Source organism: Anthonomus grandis, chromosome 7 (genome assembly GCF_022605725.1).
Source record: "Anthonomus grandis grandis chromosome 7, icAntGran1.3, whole genome shotgun sequence".
Taxonomy (NCBI): Eukaryota; Metazoa; Arthropoda; class Insecta; order Coleoptera; family Curculionidae; genus Anthonomus; species Anthonomus grandis.
In genome coordinates, this window is record NC_065552.1 from 25,478,262 (window position 1) to 25,496,378 (window position 18,117).

Consider the following 18,117-nt stretch of genomic DNA (forward strand, 5'->3'; position numbering starts at 1 on the left):
TACAATTTTCGAATAAACGTTTTTTTAATAATCTTTTTAGTCCAGTACTTTTCCATCTATTTTTTATTCTAAGTCTAAACTAAGCAAGCAAAATGTCTTCAAACGTGTGCATACATTTTGTGCCCTGCATGATATGGAGAAAAGACGCTCACGAATTTGTGGACTTAAATCTGTTCATCATGAAGTGCACAAAATATTTATAATGGCTTAAAAACATTTTGCTTGGACTTCAACAAAGATTATAAGTTGGCATTACTAAGATTATAATTCATCACAAACAAACTAATTGATTATCATAACAAAAACAATTTTTTTGACTAACATTCTTTTGTTAGAACAAAAACAGTTCGTTATCATGACACAAATTTATTGGTTATTGTGACCAAAATTATTGGTGGTCATACAAAAGTTATTAGTTGTCAGAACAAAAATTATTGGTTGCTCATGCGAAGAATAATATTAAAACAATCCAGAAAAGCTAGTTGTGAAAACTGAATTCATAAGTTTCACTGAAGAAGAACTACAATTTGGGTAACCACTTTTTGCTTTATGATACCTTAAACACTTAGTTCTATTAACAACAAACTTAAAATTTTTAATAAAATTTGTGGGTACTGCAATGTTCTTTATTTTAAATAACCAAAAAATTTAGTTACCTAAACCATAGGAGTTCTAAAAAAGCTACCAGTTTAGTTGCCGTAACAATAGAAACGTCCTGGTCCTCGTACTATTTTATACCTGCTCTTATAACCAATTTGTTGACCTGTCCTCTTTGCTATCCACACTTTCGGGCTACTATTACTAAGTTTTTTAGTTATGGCAGCCTTTTTTTTTCTCAGTAGATACTATAAATATTTGTACAATAAAATAAAAATTGTACGCGGTCACAATACATTAGTTTAGTACATAGTCTAATTACAAAAAGAAACTAAAAAAAGAGGAAAATTGGGAAAAGTAAGAAGTTTAAATAAATTAATAATTATAATTTTCTGATATGATTAATTAAAGAATAATGCACTGCATATAATGCTCTTTCCAGCATGTATAATTTTGAAGCATTGCGAAATGTGGAAAAAGCTGATATGGATTTAGTTTCAAGTGGAAGATGATTGTGCTTTTTTTGCATTATATAGGATAGAGGTTTTAACTAACTCTGACCGTGGGGTTGGAAGATAAAAATCATGCTCCCCATTCTTAAGTGAGTGATTGTGAGATGGCTTTTTGGAAACTGTTAATACATGCTTGCGAATTAAGCAAATGGATTCAAGTATCGATAAAAAAGAAAGGCGCACCGAAAACTTTCCACCTTGAATTTCTCCAAAATTTCGTAAAACATCAAAAAACGCTTGAACTCGTCGTTTTTTCATTTTACGGGGACAAATTAATCTTGCACTTATAAATCTTTACCATCAACCCCTACGCGGGGGTGATAGCTACACTTAAAATTTGAAATGGGAACTGGAATCGAGTGATACCTTGTTTTAAAGGTCTTGTCAGGTGGTTGTAATTTGCTGTTTTTAGATTCTTTAATATCACAGCTTGTCAAAATTTTAAAAACAGTATTGTGTTTTTATCTATTTCTATACTTAAAAGACCTTACTAATATTATTAGTTAATTTTTTTTTTAAAGACCGAGTCTGCTGAAAAAAATAGAAAACTGACTTTTTTTTTAAATATTTAATGATAAAGGTTTCAAATAATTTTTAGTCCTAATTTTTTTTATTATAAGTTTTTTTAATGTGTTTCTAATCAATTAAATCATGAAAATGCCCTCCTCCAACTTCCAGACAAAAGCAGTAACACTTTTCGATATGCTCACGCACATTATGTAGCATTTCAGGTCTAATTTGTTGGCACTCGTGCATTATTCGTTGTCGCAAATCTAAAGAATTGGCCTGTATAACATAAATTTGGATTTTAAATGACACCACAAAAAAAAGTCAAGAGGTAACAAATCAGGAGATCTGGAAGGCCATTCAATTAGACCTCTTCGTGCAATCCATCTTCCTTGAAAAATTTTATTCAAAAATTGCCTTACAGGAAACGCATAATGCGAAGGTGCTCCGTCTTGCTAAAAAATTAAATTAATTTCCCGATAACGGAAATTAATTTCCCCTCCTAATAGCAGTAACTAAAGCTGGCTCAGTATTAGATTCCAGTAACTCAAGGTACATTTCCTCTGTTAAATTTCTAGGTAAAAAATATAGCTCAGTAATAGGGGTGCCGGAAATTCCAGCCCACACATTTAATTTTTCGGGATATTGGGTATGTACTAAAATTTTACGTAAATAATCTAGGGTTGAAATCCGACCAATATCTGCAATGATCTCTATTCCCAATACCATTAAGTATTGACTAAAAGTAGCGGCCTTGGTAAGTAGCGTAGATGGAGTTTTCACGATTAGGACCAAGTAATCAAAAACTTTCTTTTTGGAAAAGGTGTCGACGTTTATTTACGTCTTTTTAAGACTGTGTACTGTAAAGAAGCTGTTTTGCCGATTACATATACAGGGTGTTTCAAAAGTCATGGTCCAAACTGAAAGGGGGGGTGTGGGAGGATTTTTGATGGTTTAGAAGTTATAGCTGTTTTTCACTTTTTTGCTATAATTTACTTCTGGCTTAAAAAATTATTTTTTTCTATGTCTGAGGCTTTATTTTTTAAATATATTTTTTTGTTTTTATTCCAACAAATGTCGAGTCTTTTTAATAAAAGTGTAGTGAATTTTTTTTTTGTTTCACTGCAGAAAATCTTGTTTAATTTGTTTTTGGATTCTTCAAAAATGAATTTTATCAATTTAATGAAGCACTACACAGTACACAAAGACCTACAGGAATTTAAACCACTCTTTAAAAACTTCCTACTAGTTCTAGTCTTTCAATAAAAACATTTACCTTATAGTGTTTATTATTTGATCAATGTATGTTAAGAAAATTTTTAGAAAAATGAAACGTAAAAGAAAAAAAATCATACTACATTTTTTGCTTGCATACCACAAATTTGGTACTATTTAAGTGCGCATGACCTTCAAATTGGAATTCAGAATGCTATGAAGAGCCACAAACAAAAATGGTATTCTCACATGGACCATTTTAAATAGCCAAACCGACTATTGTTGGTATTTTCTGTATTGTTTTCTGTTTGTCTTTAGCTAACGTGTTAATAGATTTTTTTCTGTTTTCTGACCTATTATACCATTAAAGTAATAATTAATCTGCATCGAGATGCCGGATCGGTATACCCCACTATACACGAGAATATGCTGAAATGCATTACATTTACGAATTGTGTGGTGGGAACGCTCGCCTTGCTGCAAGAGAGTATCGTGATCGTTATCCGGATCGTGAACGCTTTCCCGATCACAGAGTGTTCATACGAGTACATAACTCATATTTGCGGGGAGAAATACCTGGTGATGTACAACAAATAGGCAGACCGCGGTTGGATGATAAAGAGGTGCTTGCTTTGATAGAGGAGGACTCTTCTACAAGTATTCGTAGAATTTCTAGAGCTATTGGATTAGCTATAGCTACGATACATCGCATGTTGCGGAGGAACAACCAGCATCCATACCACGTGCAACGTGTTCAAGCCCTCTTACCCCGTGACTACGCGCCTAGAGTAGCATTTTGCAGAGAAATGCTTCGACGCTGTCTGCAAGACCCGGACTTTTTTGACTGCATTTTGTGGTCCGATGAGTCTTCATTTCAAAGACTTGGTATATTTAATATTCACAATCTTCACTATTGGGCTGTAGAAAATCCGAGAATAATAAGGCAAGTGGGCAGGAATTCTCGGTGGTAGGCTGATTGGCCCTTTCGAGTTACCGGTCAGATTAAATGGAGAGAGCTACCTAGATTTTTTAGAACACCAACTTTATGACCTTTTAAAAGATGTGCCTCTGGAATTACGGGCAAGAATGTGGCTGCAACACGACGGAGCGCCAGCGCATAGTGCACGAATAGTCAGAGACTATCTAAATGGTGCTTACCCAGATCGTTAGATAGGCAGAGGAGGAGTGGTATCGTGGCCGCCGCGCATACCTGACCTTAATCCTCTTGACTATTTTTTATGGGGATACTTTAAAGAACTTGTATACCAAACGGAAAATAATATTGAAAATCAGCTTCGTCAAAAACTGCGAGATGCAGCAACAAGTTTACGAAACAATGCTCGAATTGTTTCGTAAAAAATCGAACTCATTTAGAAACTTAAAAAGAAATTTTATAAGACGATGTCGTTTGTGTATAAGAGCCCGCGGCGGCCATTTTGAACATCTTTTTTAAATAAATGCCAATGAAAGATTTGAATTTTTATTTTAGCTTTTATTTCTTTTACGTTTCATTTTTCTAAAAATTTACTTAACCTATATTAAACAGATAAAGACCTTTAAGTTAAATGTTTCTATTGAAAGGCTATAAGTTGTAAGAATTTTTAAAACATTGGTTTAGATTCTTGCAGCGCCTTTCTGTACTGTGGTGCCTCATTAAAACGGTAAAATTTGTTTTTAAAGAAACCACAAAAAAATTAAACATAATTTTCTGCAGCGATAATACAATTTTTTTTTGTGATATACTTTTATTAAAAAGACTTGACATTTTTTAAATAAAATACTAAAAAAATATATTTGAAAAATAAATCCCCAGACATTAAAAAAAAAATAATTTTTTGAGCCAGAAGTAAATTATAGCAAAAAAGTGAAAAACAGCTATAACTTCTAAACCATCAAAAATCGGATAACAACATAGGAGGTTATTTTGATTCCAAATAGGCTCCCCTACACCCCCTTTCAGTTTGGACCATGACTTTTGAAACACCCTGTATACTAATGGTAACAGAACAATATATGTAGATGAGCACATATGTGATTATACTTTGAATAAACATAACATAAATCACACATAATATACAATAACTTTTTTTCATATATTCATATTTTAGTTCATCTGTGTCTCTTGACCGCGTTCATTAATTGGTAAATATATATGTATATAGTGATGTGAAGTATAAAAAAAAGTTTTTGTCTATTATGTGTGACTTATGTTATGGTATGTTTGGTCAAAGTATAATCATATTATCACATATGTGCCCATCTGCATACATATGCAATCGACAAAAAAGTTTCTTCACAGTAAACAACCTTTAAAAAGACGTAAATAAACGTCGAAACGTCGGCACCTCTTCAAAAAAGAAAGTTTTTGATTTCTTGGTACTAAACCTGCGAACTGCATCTACAATACCATTAAGGAAAAGCTGCATTCATGAGAGAAACAAACATTAAAAATAAATTCTGAGTGCCAATGATTCGTTCACTTATAGTTTCGCAAGTAAAACTGTAAACACACTGTAAACGGATGTCAGTATCATCCTCGTTAAGCTTCTGCACTAGTTTAATTTTGTTGGGATAAAAGCTATGTTTTTTGAAAATCCTCTGGATACTTTTAAGTGAAACATCTAATATTTCATTTATTTGTACCGAGCGTGGGATCGATTTTCATAAAACTCAAAACTGCAACTTTTACAGCTTCATTTAGGACTGGATTTGTAGGTTTGTTTGCAACTGATCCTGTTTCACGAAATTTTGCTACTAACTTTATGACGTACGTATAAGATAAGTGTGCATCTGGATGTTATTCATTGTAGGACAATGCAGTTGCTCTAACACAATCGTTATTTCTAAAGAAAACTGAAAGAATTTTAAATTCTCATACAGTCAATTTAACCAATACCAACGGTATACTAATAAGAAGCAATATTTTGTACAGCATGGCAACATTCCAAAGTACTATTGTCATAATATTGGGTGTTATTTTGGGTATTAAGTATGAGTACTGAGTACATTAAATAAAAATTGACAAATTTGTTTAACATTAAACTTTTTATGAAAAATCAGAAATACTTAAAAAAAACAGGCTTTACTTCACTAAGTAGCATCAATACGGATAACAGAATTAAATTATAAGCATTTTATTTGGATAAATGTGTTAATATTTTCTTAAGTTAAAAGTAGCTTTTTAAAGGAAGGTTTTTGGTGCGCCACCGCTGTATCGATTTCAATAGTTATAGCAATATATTATTAATAGCATTTTTTTTATTCTGACAAAAATTATAATAACGAATGCAGCGGAACTTTAATTTTGAATTAAAATTCAAGTGTATCCAAATATTTTAATAAACCAGTTGTTCCAGGACCCAGTGTAAAGGCTGTCCCAAATTCCAGCCTTATTATTGAAATAAAGTCAGAAACTAGAAGAGATACGAGGTCGGTTAACACATCCTTTTAAAATTTAAAAACATCTGAATACATTCGAGGAATTTTAAAAAAGATCGAATATTCGCAATTTAATTTTTATTTTTTTACAACTCTATTTAAATAGATACAACAAAATTTTACATTGTTATTACTACTTATTTCTCTGTTTTAGAAATTTAGGTTGTTAGATTTTCAAACCGACGCGATGCTTCGTATTTAAGCTCCCTTCCCTGAATTTTTTATTACGGAAAAAATAAAAAGTACACCCAGAAAAATAAAAACTTTTCAGGAGATTTAACACGGGGATAAAACGCGGGCTATAGCTCTGAGGTAATACATTATAGGACACATGTTTATTAGAGCAAAGTCTTATTTTCACTCCAACAATAGGTCTTAAAATATTTGGACCGCATTCTGTAACACTATGTATTTAAAAAAAAATACAAATAATACTTATTGTCAAGTAGTGGTTTGTGACTAATAAAATTTGTTTGTTTTTTCTCAATATTTTATTTTATATTTTAGGGATTTTTTTAAAAGAAAAACACAAAGTCCAGAAATTATTTTCGACATCTAATTGGTACTAAACAGTGTGACTATCTACTGGCAATAACAAGTGACTTTCTTATATACAAGGTGTTCAGTTAAGGGTGTACACTATCTATATCTAAAGAACCTTAGCCAATTGAGAAAAAAACATCCATAATAAAAATGGAAACGAGCAATCGTCTAAAAATATTTTTAACATTGCAAAGTTGCTATAAGAGGGCGCACTGTAAAACAAAAATACAAATTTAAATCTTGACCAAAATTAATAAATTAAAAAATAAATTTAATAACACCATTGGAAAGCTAAGTAAATTTCATATCAATTCTTCTTAAGCAAAATTTTCATTTTATCAATAATAATGATGGTAGAAATAAGTGAATGTTGTGATCTTCTAAATCTAAATCGCTATATCTAGTACACTTCACAATAAATGGTGACTTTCCTTTCATCCTTCTTGTCTCGACTAAATGATTCCGTTTATTATCGCTTAATAGTTTATTACCGCAATAATGTATTGACTTCGACAATTGGCTTATTAGAGCTTTAGATATTACTGCCATTTTTTGCCGATTGCCTATGGAAAGTGTCTATTTTGTTAGTTCTGAATTTGCACCAAGATCACTTTTTAATTTTAAATAAATTTTTGGAAAATGAGTTTTTTTTCACGTTAGGTGATTCTTGTACAGAGACAATTGTGGGCACCCTACGTCATTTACGAAAAAATTCTTGGACCTTTCGATTTTTCCACCTGTTGAACGTTAACCTGTAGTAAGGGTGAAACTGGCTTTTCAAATCAAGTGTAAAGTATATAATATATGGTTACTCTCTGTCTGTCTGTTTATTTAAATATGTACCAGTCAGTCAAGTAAATAATGAAAATGCAAATCCTAAGCCCCCAGACAACAGTAAAAATTATGTTTTCTAGTAATGTTGCTTGAGTGTCATCAATTTTAGTTTTTATCAGTGACTTTAATAAGATTAGATTCAAATACTAGGGAACTAGCTGAAATATTATGAGATTATTAAAGTAACTTTGTTTTTAGTGATATGTTTTCCTCGTTCATCTGTAACCTCCATTTTATCATGTGAAGGAACCAATTCCTGCTGTTGGTATTTGCCTTCTTTGGCATGCTTTTCTGCACCAGTAACTTCTATTTAATCCAATAAAGGAACTGTAGCTGTAACGGCACACACATATTTCAAAGGAAACATTGCGTGTTAGTATGTGTATCGTTAATTGTATTTGGACTGATGGAATAAATATTATATTTGTTTGTTCTGCTTCTATTGCCTCGATGATCTAGATATTCTGCGATTCAAATTTACTCTAAATTAATGGCTATAAACAAAAGAGTGAGCCTATTTCTCTAGCACTTTTTTTTTAAGAGCAACGCGGTATCTCATAGAATTTAATCTTCTTGATACTGGTTTTATAGCAAGCTAGTGTCAGACCGGGCTTAATGAATATTCCCACAATGAATGAAAATTACATCAGTTTTAATTCTTCCTCCACACGCAGCGTGTAATTTTATGTACGCAAAATTATTATGAGGTGTTCCAGGAGCAAGCCGTTCCCGGTTATTACTATTGTTCTGTTCGAATTAGGGCATGCTTTCCAGAGGCTTTTCATTCCGACAATTCTATAGGAACTAATTTATTAAAATAAATACAAAAACGCTTACTAAAGGTTGTACACTTTGATTGAATTGAATAATAGAATATTTCAAGATTCGCTTATTAAAATTTTTTCAAACTTTGCACGAGGGTTTGCCAGATTGATCTCTTCAAAAAGTTATCTTACATTTTTTCTGTAAAATGTACAGGGAAGCCAATAATTGACTCCCTTAAAATTTACATCGGCATTTCCTATGTTCCGCTCAGCGACGCGCCACCCGGTATAGGCAGTACTCAAACTGTACAATAAAAATTATTTGGATCATGAAAACTTAAAAATTTGTCTGGCTACTTGTATGCCTTAATATGATTTAACAGGATTGTTTACTTACCTCTCAATGTTTTAGTAATATTTTCATCCATGCCACAAGTTTTCAACAGATCATCCATTAATAAATTATTAAAAAAAACCCTTCCAACTGGTTTGACACAATCAAAATCTGGAAACACACTTTACACAAGTATAACGCAAAAAGGTAGTGTATTAAGTATATCAGAATAATCAAAGAAGAACGGCATTAGACGCGTTATGCCAGTTCTTTAGACCAAGTACCTGGTCTCTTGTTTTAAAGATTCTGTATCATATATTTATAATTTAAAGACTTCATATTATTGAATTAAAAACAGGCATTTTTAAAATAATGCTATTTTTTTATTTCTATAAAATATTTTAAAGAAATTAATCTATTTAAATAATGAAATGTAAGAAATTGTTTTGAGGAAAATGACTTATGTTAATTAACCACTTCATTAAATTAAAATCAAATATACAAAAGAACCTTTTTCCTTGTTTTAAGGAAATATTTTTATGTGTGTAGTGACTGAAAGTAGAGGATTCCATTCCATCGTGCTTAAGCGACTTAGTGTGATTCTCTTATTAGAGACCGAGCGCTTTCTCTAAAACCTTTGAATTTTAATATTATCAGTAATAGATTGTGATTTAAATTATCAAAGGCCGTGACATAATCGAAGAGAAAGAGGATTTTCAACTCATTTTGATAACCCGCCAGTAGGATATCATCTGTTACTTTTAAGAAAGCAGAAATAGCCGAAATCCTTCTGTAAGCTAGATTAAACCACAGGGAAAATTGCAAACCTATTCACGTATGCTCTGATCTGACTTTTCAAAACTCTTTCAGGGAGAATTTTGAGTGACCTTCTGAAGTTCAGACAGTTCGTTCGGTAAATCTAGGTATAAAAATAAGCTATGAAGATGTCCACGAATAAATAAATTTTAGTTTTTATCAGTGACTTTAACAAGATTAGATTCAAATACTAGGGAACTAGCTGAAATATTATGAGATTATTAAAGTAACTTTGTTTTCAGTGATATGTTTTTCTCGTTCATCTGTAACCTACATTTTATCATGTGAAGGAACCAATTCCTGCTGTTGGTCTTTGCTTTCTTTGGCATGCTTTTCTGCACCAGTAACTTCTGTTTAATCCAACGAAGGAACTGTCTCTGTAGCTGTAACAGCACACACATATTTCAAAGGAAACATTGCGTGTTAGTACGTGTATCGTTAATTGTAATTGGACTGATGGAATAAATATTATATTTGTTTGTTCTGCTTCTATTGCCTCGATGATCTAGATATTCTGCGATTCAAATTTACTCTAAATTAATGGCTATAAACAAAAGAGCGAGCCTATTTCTCTAGCACTTTTTTTTTAAGAGCAACGCGGTATCTCATAGAATTTAATCTTCTTGATACTGGTTTTATAGCAAGCTAGTGTCAGACCGGGCTTAATGAATATTCCCACGATGAATGAAAATTACATCAGTTTTAATTCTTCCGCCACACGCAGCGTGTAATTTTATGTACGAAAATTATTATGAGGTGTTCCAGGATCAAGCCGTTCCCGGTTATTACTATTGTTCTGTTCGAATTAGGGCATGCTTTCCAGAGGCTTTTCATTCCGGCAATATAATAGCAACTCATTTATTAAAATAAATACAAAAACGTCTATTAAAGGTTGTACACTTTTAGTGTTATTTCAACATTTGTAATTTAGATAAGTTGCAGGTTATAAGCAAATAAAACTTATCGAGCGAAGATTTGAAAAACACCAGTTGCACAAACCGTTATAGCAAGGAGAAATTCAAGGCAAAGACTTGCCTTGTCTGCATATTTTCGTATTATTCATTTTACTGTTTCTTAACGTACCTGAGATAAAAGATGAAAAAAGAACTGCACTAGTCAATCATCCTAGTCCAATAAGGTGGAAAGTAGTTGCTCTCTAAGATATTTTGAAGTGCTCATTAATAGTATAATGTTTTATCATTAGTCAGCTTATGAAGCTGCACCAACTTAAAATAAATAATCTTAACAATATAGTATAATTATTTCAGTTTCCATACTAAAGTTGGATTTAATGATGATTGATTTATCTTTTGTATTTCAAACTATATGCAATCTTTATAGTTGAATATCCATAGCTTATAAAAGAGAATACAAATTTTATGTGCTGCTTTAATAGGAAATATGTCTCGTGGTTTAGAAAGATCAATACAAGTACATTTTGTGATTTTGGAATTTATAAAAAAACGTCTGGAGAAACAATTATACTAAACACATCACTTGCTTAGAGGCACTGACTATATACAACGCCACAATAAGTGAAATAAGATAATGCAAGACTATCACGTCATATTCGACATAAGTCGAAAGATATTTATTAGTAGCTTCGAACATGTTGTCAGCAGAAAATAAGAAATAAATTTGAATAACATCAACATGTGAGTATTTAAGATTTGTACATAACTGAGGCGTATAGAGGATTAAGAGAAGTGGACCAATATTAAATCCTTATGAGTGAGTGAGTAAATGAGTGAGAGTGTAGTGACTCAAAACAGGGGATTCCATTCTATCGTGCTTAACCGACTTAGTGTGATTCTCTTATTAGAGCCGAGCGCTCTCTCTAAAACCTAAAAATTTCAATATTATCAGTAATGGATGGTGATTTAAATTATCAAAACCCTTGACATAATCGAAGAGGGACAGGATTTTTAACTCATTTTGATCATCCGCCTATAGAAGATCATCTGTTACTTTTAAGAAAGCAGGGAAAATAGCAAACCTATTCACGTATGTTCTGATCTGACTTTTCAAAACTCTTTCAACCTTTGGAATGGCAGGAAGAATTTTGATTGGTCTTCTGAAATTCAGACAGTACGTTCGGTAAATCTAAGTATAAGGTATGAAGATGTCCACGAATCTGGAAAAGTTTACGCTACGATTCGTTACGATTCTTTAGATACTATTTTGTCAAAAGTTAAGAGTGATCGTATTTAATTGAATTTACATAATTTTATTAAACACTCATAATTTAATCTCAAGTAATATCATTATTTTGGTATAATGTAGGACTACATTTACCTTTACATTTTCTATCATTACGTCACTAATTTAATGTAAAAAAAATTAAAAAATAATTTATAGGGCACCTTATCCTATAAGAATAAAGAAAAAGTGTATATAATATTAATAGCAATAAGCCCCTCGTAAATTGGATTCATAATCACCTTTTGTACCTACTATACATTAAAATTTGATCCATTTAAAGTTGATCCGGGCCACTGGAGTAGAGATTATATCTCCTCAAAAACAATGAAAATTTAAAAATGGATTGAATGCATTAATCCCATTGGCAATATGGCCGCCGGAATAATGGCTTTCGGTAAGCAGTGCGATGCAGCGAAAACACCGGCCGACCTTTCAATAAACCCTGCCTGGGATTTTTTGAATTTTTTACCGGAGTTTTAAGGGCTTTTTCGCTTTTACATTCGGAACTATCGTGGAACGGACGAATAAAGTTTAATTTTTATCTCCGGTAATATTTTGGTTCAGTGTAAAATTCTTATTTGGATTTATTGAATTCGAAATCAACTGATTTACTAAAATTGATGAACAATAATAATTTTTCAAGAATTTAGTGCATAGGTTTTATATTCTTGTGAGAAAAGGCGTAAGGAACAAATAGTTAAGGATAACAATTCGGATTTTATACACAAAACATTAAAAATCGCTAAAGTTATACCAAAAGAGTAAGCCTCCAGTCTACTAAAAGCCTTCTCAAAAGTCCCTAGTGTTAACCAATGTGGTTTTTGGAAAGTAGACTAAAACTACAGGTGTCGAGCTTATTGACATCCTAAGGCAAAATTTGATAAATGTCTTATCATAGGAGCTTTTGACTCCTAACTTGGCTTTTATAGCCTCTATGCCATTTTGATCTAAAAATTATGTTTTTCCTCATTTGAGGTTCAATTTCTATGGAACATAATATTCGTAAAGCCAGAGAATAGATAAAATAAAATAGCTAATTGGATTTGGCAACTGAAGCAGATATCTGGGCAGTCTGTATGAATAGTGTATTATCGTGTACTACCTGAAGTACTACCGACTAGAAAGGAATTGTCTGTTGAGTCTTGTGATGTGGTGTTATAGAAACTGCGTATCAAATCCCCTATTGGTGTTCTGGCTAGCTGGGGCGATCCAATGATAGTATGGAAGATTAGAGATAGTCTGAGCTTAAAAGGCTGTAAAGGTTGGCCAATAATTAGAGCGTTTACGAGTGAGTGGCAGGTACTCATCGAGGACGTGGTCTATAGTTTTTTTTCCTCATATCTCTAAAGACACGACATTGATTATCCGCTTATCCGCAATACCTAAGATGTGGAACGTCTTCATTTGCTAGTGTCCAGTCACTAAATAAGTTTCACGTCTGCTTAGACGTAGTATGTGTCATGCTTGGCTTGACCTGTCCTCCAAATGGTCCCTTTATAGGCTCTGTTCCTATCTGGGAACTCACTGTATTAACAGAGGTACATTTACTGGAGGCTCTGCTATCAGACTCTATTATAGTGTCGAAAATATTTGTTTTGTGTACTTTAATACAGCGAATACTTAAGCTTACTATTGCTCTATCCTATATCAGCTACTGCTCTACTACAGAATCTTGGATCAATCGAAGTTTGCCTGGTTCAAACATGATCCTCCTGTTCATCAAAGGTGGCTAAGTATTCGATATACAAAAACATATTCCCGTCTAAAAGGTCTGCCTAATTTTATGTTCTTAGATATGAACAATTTTCATAGATATTCAAGGTTAATGTAAATATGGTATTAGAAGTTACTCAAAAAGTTTGAGAAATTGGTGATGAAATACCTGTAGTTCCAAAGTTTCCTATACCATTACTATTATTATAGCACTGTAAAAGTGTCCAGCACTAACTGATATATCACCATGTTAAGGCTGAGGTTTGTATTTGATAAATTATTAGTTGATTTGAGATGATGCAATATTGAGTTGAAATAATATAAACCTATTAAAATTAGTTCTCTCATCCTAATTGACAATTTAGTTATGTCCTCAATTTATTATACTCCCTTACAAAGATTTTATATATTAAATCAATATGACCAAATCTCTTCTAATGTATCTTTCTTTTATACTACACAAATTCCATTCATTGCCCTTCAACAGAGAATGAACTGTTTTTTTCATCTCTAACCTGTCTAATACAACAATGATAATTAGCGTAATGCAACTTGACATATATTTTGCAAATGATGTCGGTTGTTACTGTAAAGTCAGATATTGGTTGATGCAGACCCCCAGATACTAAATGGGGTATCCCAAAAGAGATTCATATCTTTGCACGAAACAGCTTTTTTTTGTAGTAAAGAATGTTATGTTAGTGTCGTCGACAAACTAGTGCATCTGATTTGTCCCTGTCGTTGGTAAGTCGGACATATAGATGTTACGCTGTGGTAAAGGCAGTGAAATCTGTGGAACCTTGACCACCATGTCAAGGATCTAAGTTCTCTAGGAAGGAGAACCTAAAGTCTTCTATGGTAGCCTCTTAGTCCCTTCCTAAGGACTAGTCTTTTCATAACTTTCTTCATGGCTAACAGGAGACTGATAGGTCTGAAAGAATTTGGGTCCGTTGCTGATTCTCCCATTTTGGGTATCAGGATGACTCTCTGATGTCTTTGATGATCTCGATTGGAAACGAAAGTACTTATGTAGAAAAACTACGTTAAATATACTTTCAAGTTTATTAAGCTGTTTACGTCTGTGTTATTGACGGTTTAATAGGTTTGTAGATAATACAACTAACCGTGGCTCTAAAGCTTTTAAGTAAAATATGTGCAATTACTACTAATTTATTTAATAAAAAATGTTAAGTCCTCCAATTGATTTATGTGAAATTATAATCAAATTCTGATTCCAACGTTTATAAATTAATCACTAAGCATCCTGATATATTTCTTAAAAAACTTTTTTTTTCTCTTAAAAATACGTTTAGGGAATTTATGGACTTTGCTTACTTAAATTTTAAACCTCAAAAAAATATTGATCAAATAATACTCCAAAGTGATATAAATCATATACCTGATTAACTAAAGTTTTATCTAATGTAAAAAAATAAGACCGCTGACTTTGAAGAATTACTCCCTAATCCCTACACAAATTGCTGTAAATAAACTCAAGACTCCCACCATTAATTTTCAAAACAGTTTCGTTTATTTCATTTTTAGAGATTCAAGAGGTAAATGTGCTTAGACCACATGCAACGGATAAAAATATATAAACTTTATGATACAAACACATGAATTAATTGCCTGTGTCAAATATACCATATGTTAAAGCTTAAACCTATTTTTAGCTGGTCAGTGATCTCTCAACAATAAACACTGTTAAAAAGTGCAGTAAAAAGCAGAACGTTGTTTTCATCTCTAATTTTAGGATAGGGACATTGTTATTATAAGATACCGGGGGATTGGTAAAAGTTAAGCAAGAAGAACGGATTTAATATAAAAATTTACTTCACTTTTTTATTTTTTTAATATTATTGTCTTAAAAAACAAATTTCTATTAAAGTTTGCTTATATTTACTTTTAATTTTATTTATTAATTCTCAATAAAATTTGTGTATCAAATAATATAATACTTTTAAGTAACTTAATATTTGTGTATGCTATATTGGATGCTCAACTTATATAAGAATGCTTAAATTAAGGAATTTACATAAATAATTATAATTTACGTGTTCTCTGCTAATTTGATGGTTTCTGTGGGAATAGTTTAACTGAACTTCCGAGAGACGATACTGCTAAATAGATAATAGCCACCGGAAATTAGCTACATATTATCTTCTCCCTCTTTAAGTCAGAGAATACTGGGATTTTATGAGATTGGAACAGACTGGTCGAATTTGGATTAACCTCGTGGTTTGTTTAGGTCTGGAGAATAGCAATCCTCTATTGAGACAGGAATAGGATAATGATCACCAAAAATAAAAAAGGCTATTAATTGATAGATATTTATAAGTAACAGATTTATTAATGACTTTCTTTAAATGAGAAAGGTGATTGATTTTGTTTCATAGTCGGAAGATTTTTTTAAATAATTTTGACAAAGTTTTAATTCAGGTAAGAGACTGAATATTGACGTTGCTACTAAGCGTTTTCTAGCCGATATAAATTGTGCTTACATTGCTAAGCATTTTCATCAAGGTAGGGATTTACAGGTCAAAAGAACTTTTTATGGCAGTAGAATCAGGATTTCGTCAGCGGTTACTCGTTCGGTGATAAGAGTTTTGGATCATAGGAACAGAGAATAAGAAGCACATATCTGAGGCTTTAGTATTAGTACATGAATAGTAAATGGTATTCTTTATTTGGTAAAAGTGAGTTGAAGAACTGATCATAATTAATTGGATTAAAAAACTTACACTTGGTCTTTATTATATATTTCTTTGCAATAGCCCCTCAATTTTTTAAATTAAGTGGTGTATATGATATATGTATCTGTCACGCAAAGAATTTCATTTTGGACTGTAAAGTTTAGAGGAAAATGTTATTACACGTTGAATAATGCTACTAACTTATAACAGTAACCTATTTCTAAAATCATTTAAGTTTTTATTTTTATAGGGTTAGACTAAAGTTAGATCTTCCACCAAGCAAGAACCTCTATCTTTTTTGTGAGCATTGTATTGGATTAAAGGATATTTTAATTTATCTTAAGTACCTAATCCTGCCCATTTTTCTAGCATTATTTTATCTTTTTCACAATGTTTTTTCTAAATTTATTCAAAAATTTGAACTAATTTTAAATTACTTCATCATCACATCTTAAAATGACCTTATCAAGATTATTAGCATCGCTATTAAAAGATTTAATCTTTGCAACACGAGATGTAAGCATATCAAGTTTAAAGTCAGGCATTGTTATGTTATATGATATAGCTGCTAAAATATTTTCTACAAAGCATCCTTGCTACATTCCTGCATATATTAAGTATTTAATTTTCCGAGAACATTCCATTACGAAACTTATTACTTACGAAGCTTATTACTAATGAGAATGTCAAACTTTCAAGAATGATAAACCCAAAGTTTGTTTTCTTATATAGCTTATAATATACATATTTATATAAACAAATTTAAGTTTTTATTTTTAAAAGTGTTAGACATTGATAAAGTCATAAAGTTTTAACTAATTTTCGAACTTCCATTATCTTTATTTTAACTTAAGCACGACGTTTTGGCTGGAAATTACCTCCAGCTGTTCAACTGCAAACAAACAACAACTATTCTACAGGATTAGACTACTAGAGGTATATAAGGTGCAAATAGATCTTCCAGTTCCCGATAGTAGGCTTCTCCAAAAGTTAGAAATATCAACATAGGACTGGCTGAAGATTCTTTGGTTTTGTGTAATATAAGTTGTTCAAGAAATCTTCTTTTCTTACAATGTTACTCCTTGCACAAAATCATTGCTTCTGTTTAATGTACCTTGTGGCCACTAGACCAAGCATGTTCTAAATAGTGAAAAAATTATATTTTACTTTAAAGCGTGTTCTGCTATTCTTAATCTATTCTTTGGTCGTGTATTCCAGTAATCGCTTTGACTCTTCTGTGTCTCTCAAAAAAAACTCTAAATTTACAAGAGATTTGGAATACGCAATGCTTGGTATCTAGTTGGCATTCTGCTTCGTGTTCGATATTAAGCTTCCTATAATAATTGTCTTCGAGGTGGAGGCAGTCGTGATGTTGAATTTTTAAATTCTGATTTCCTTAGAAATTCCCTTGATGTAAAAAAACGTTAAAAATTTATTCTCCAACCACTGGTGTTTTTTCGTTGTTATTTCTGCTGCTTTCTTAACAGTTAGCTATTAGATTGATTGGACACTCGTTGTGCTCTAAGTCTTTGATGATGTTTTCTATCTCCATATCAAGGTCAACATTAATATTAATAATAATAATATGATTTTATTTATACAAATTAACAATAATTCGTTTTAACTACTAACAGAAAATTGGTGGCGTGGTCTAGCTAAAAGCTACTCTTATCGAACCACTCAAACAAATTACAATACGAAATGTTCAATATATATTATATAAGAATACATAAGATAGATCATAACAGATTATATATAAATAGAGCATAACATATTGTGTTTTAAAAATGATCTTAGGCGTACTTTAAAATGATACATAGTCGAGCAGTGCTGGATGTCATCATGCAACAAATTATAACATTTAACAGCATTGAAGTTAAAGGATATGAGAAATAATGACTTTTTGTGTTTCGGAACAACAAAATGATCAGAATTACGAGTGTCCTGAT

General features: G+C 31.7%; 1 protein-coding gene across 1 annotated transcript in view; it reads left to right on the forward strand.

The window, feature by feature from the left end:
• Positions 1-18,117, forward strand: part of LOC126738453 (somatomedin-B and thrombospondin type-1 domain-containing protein) — a 314,135-nt gene that overhangs the window by 850 nt on the left and 295,168 nt on the right. The gene's annotated exons all lie outside the window — the stretch shown is intronic.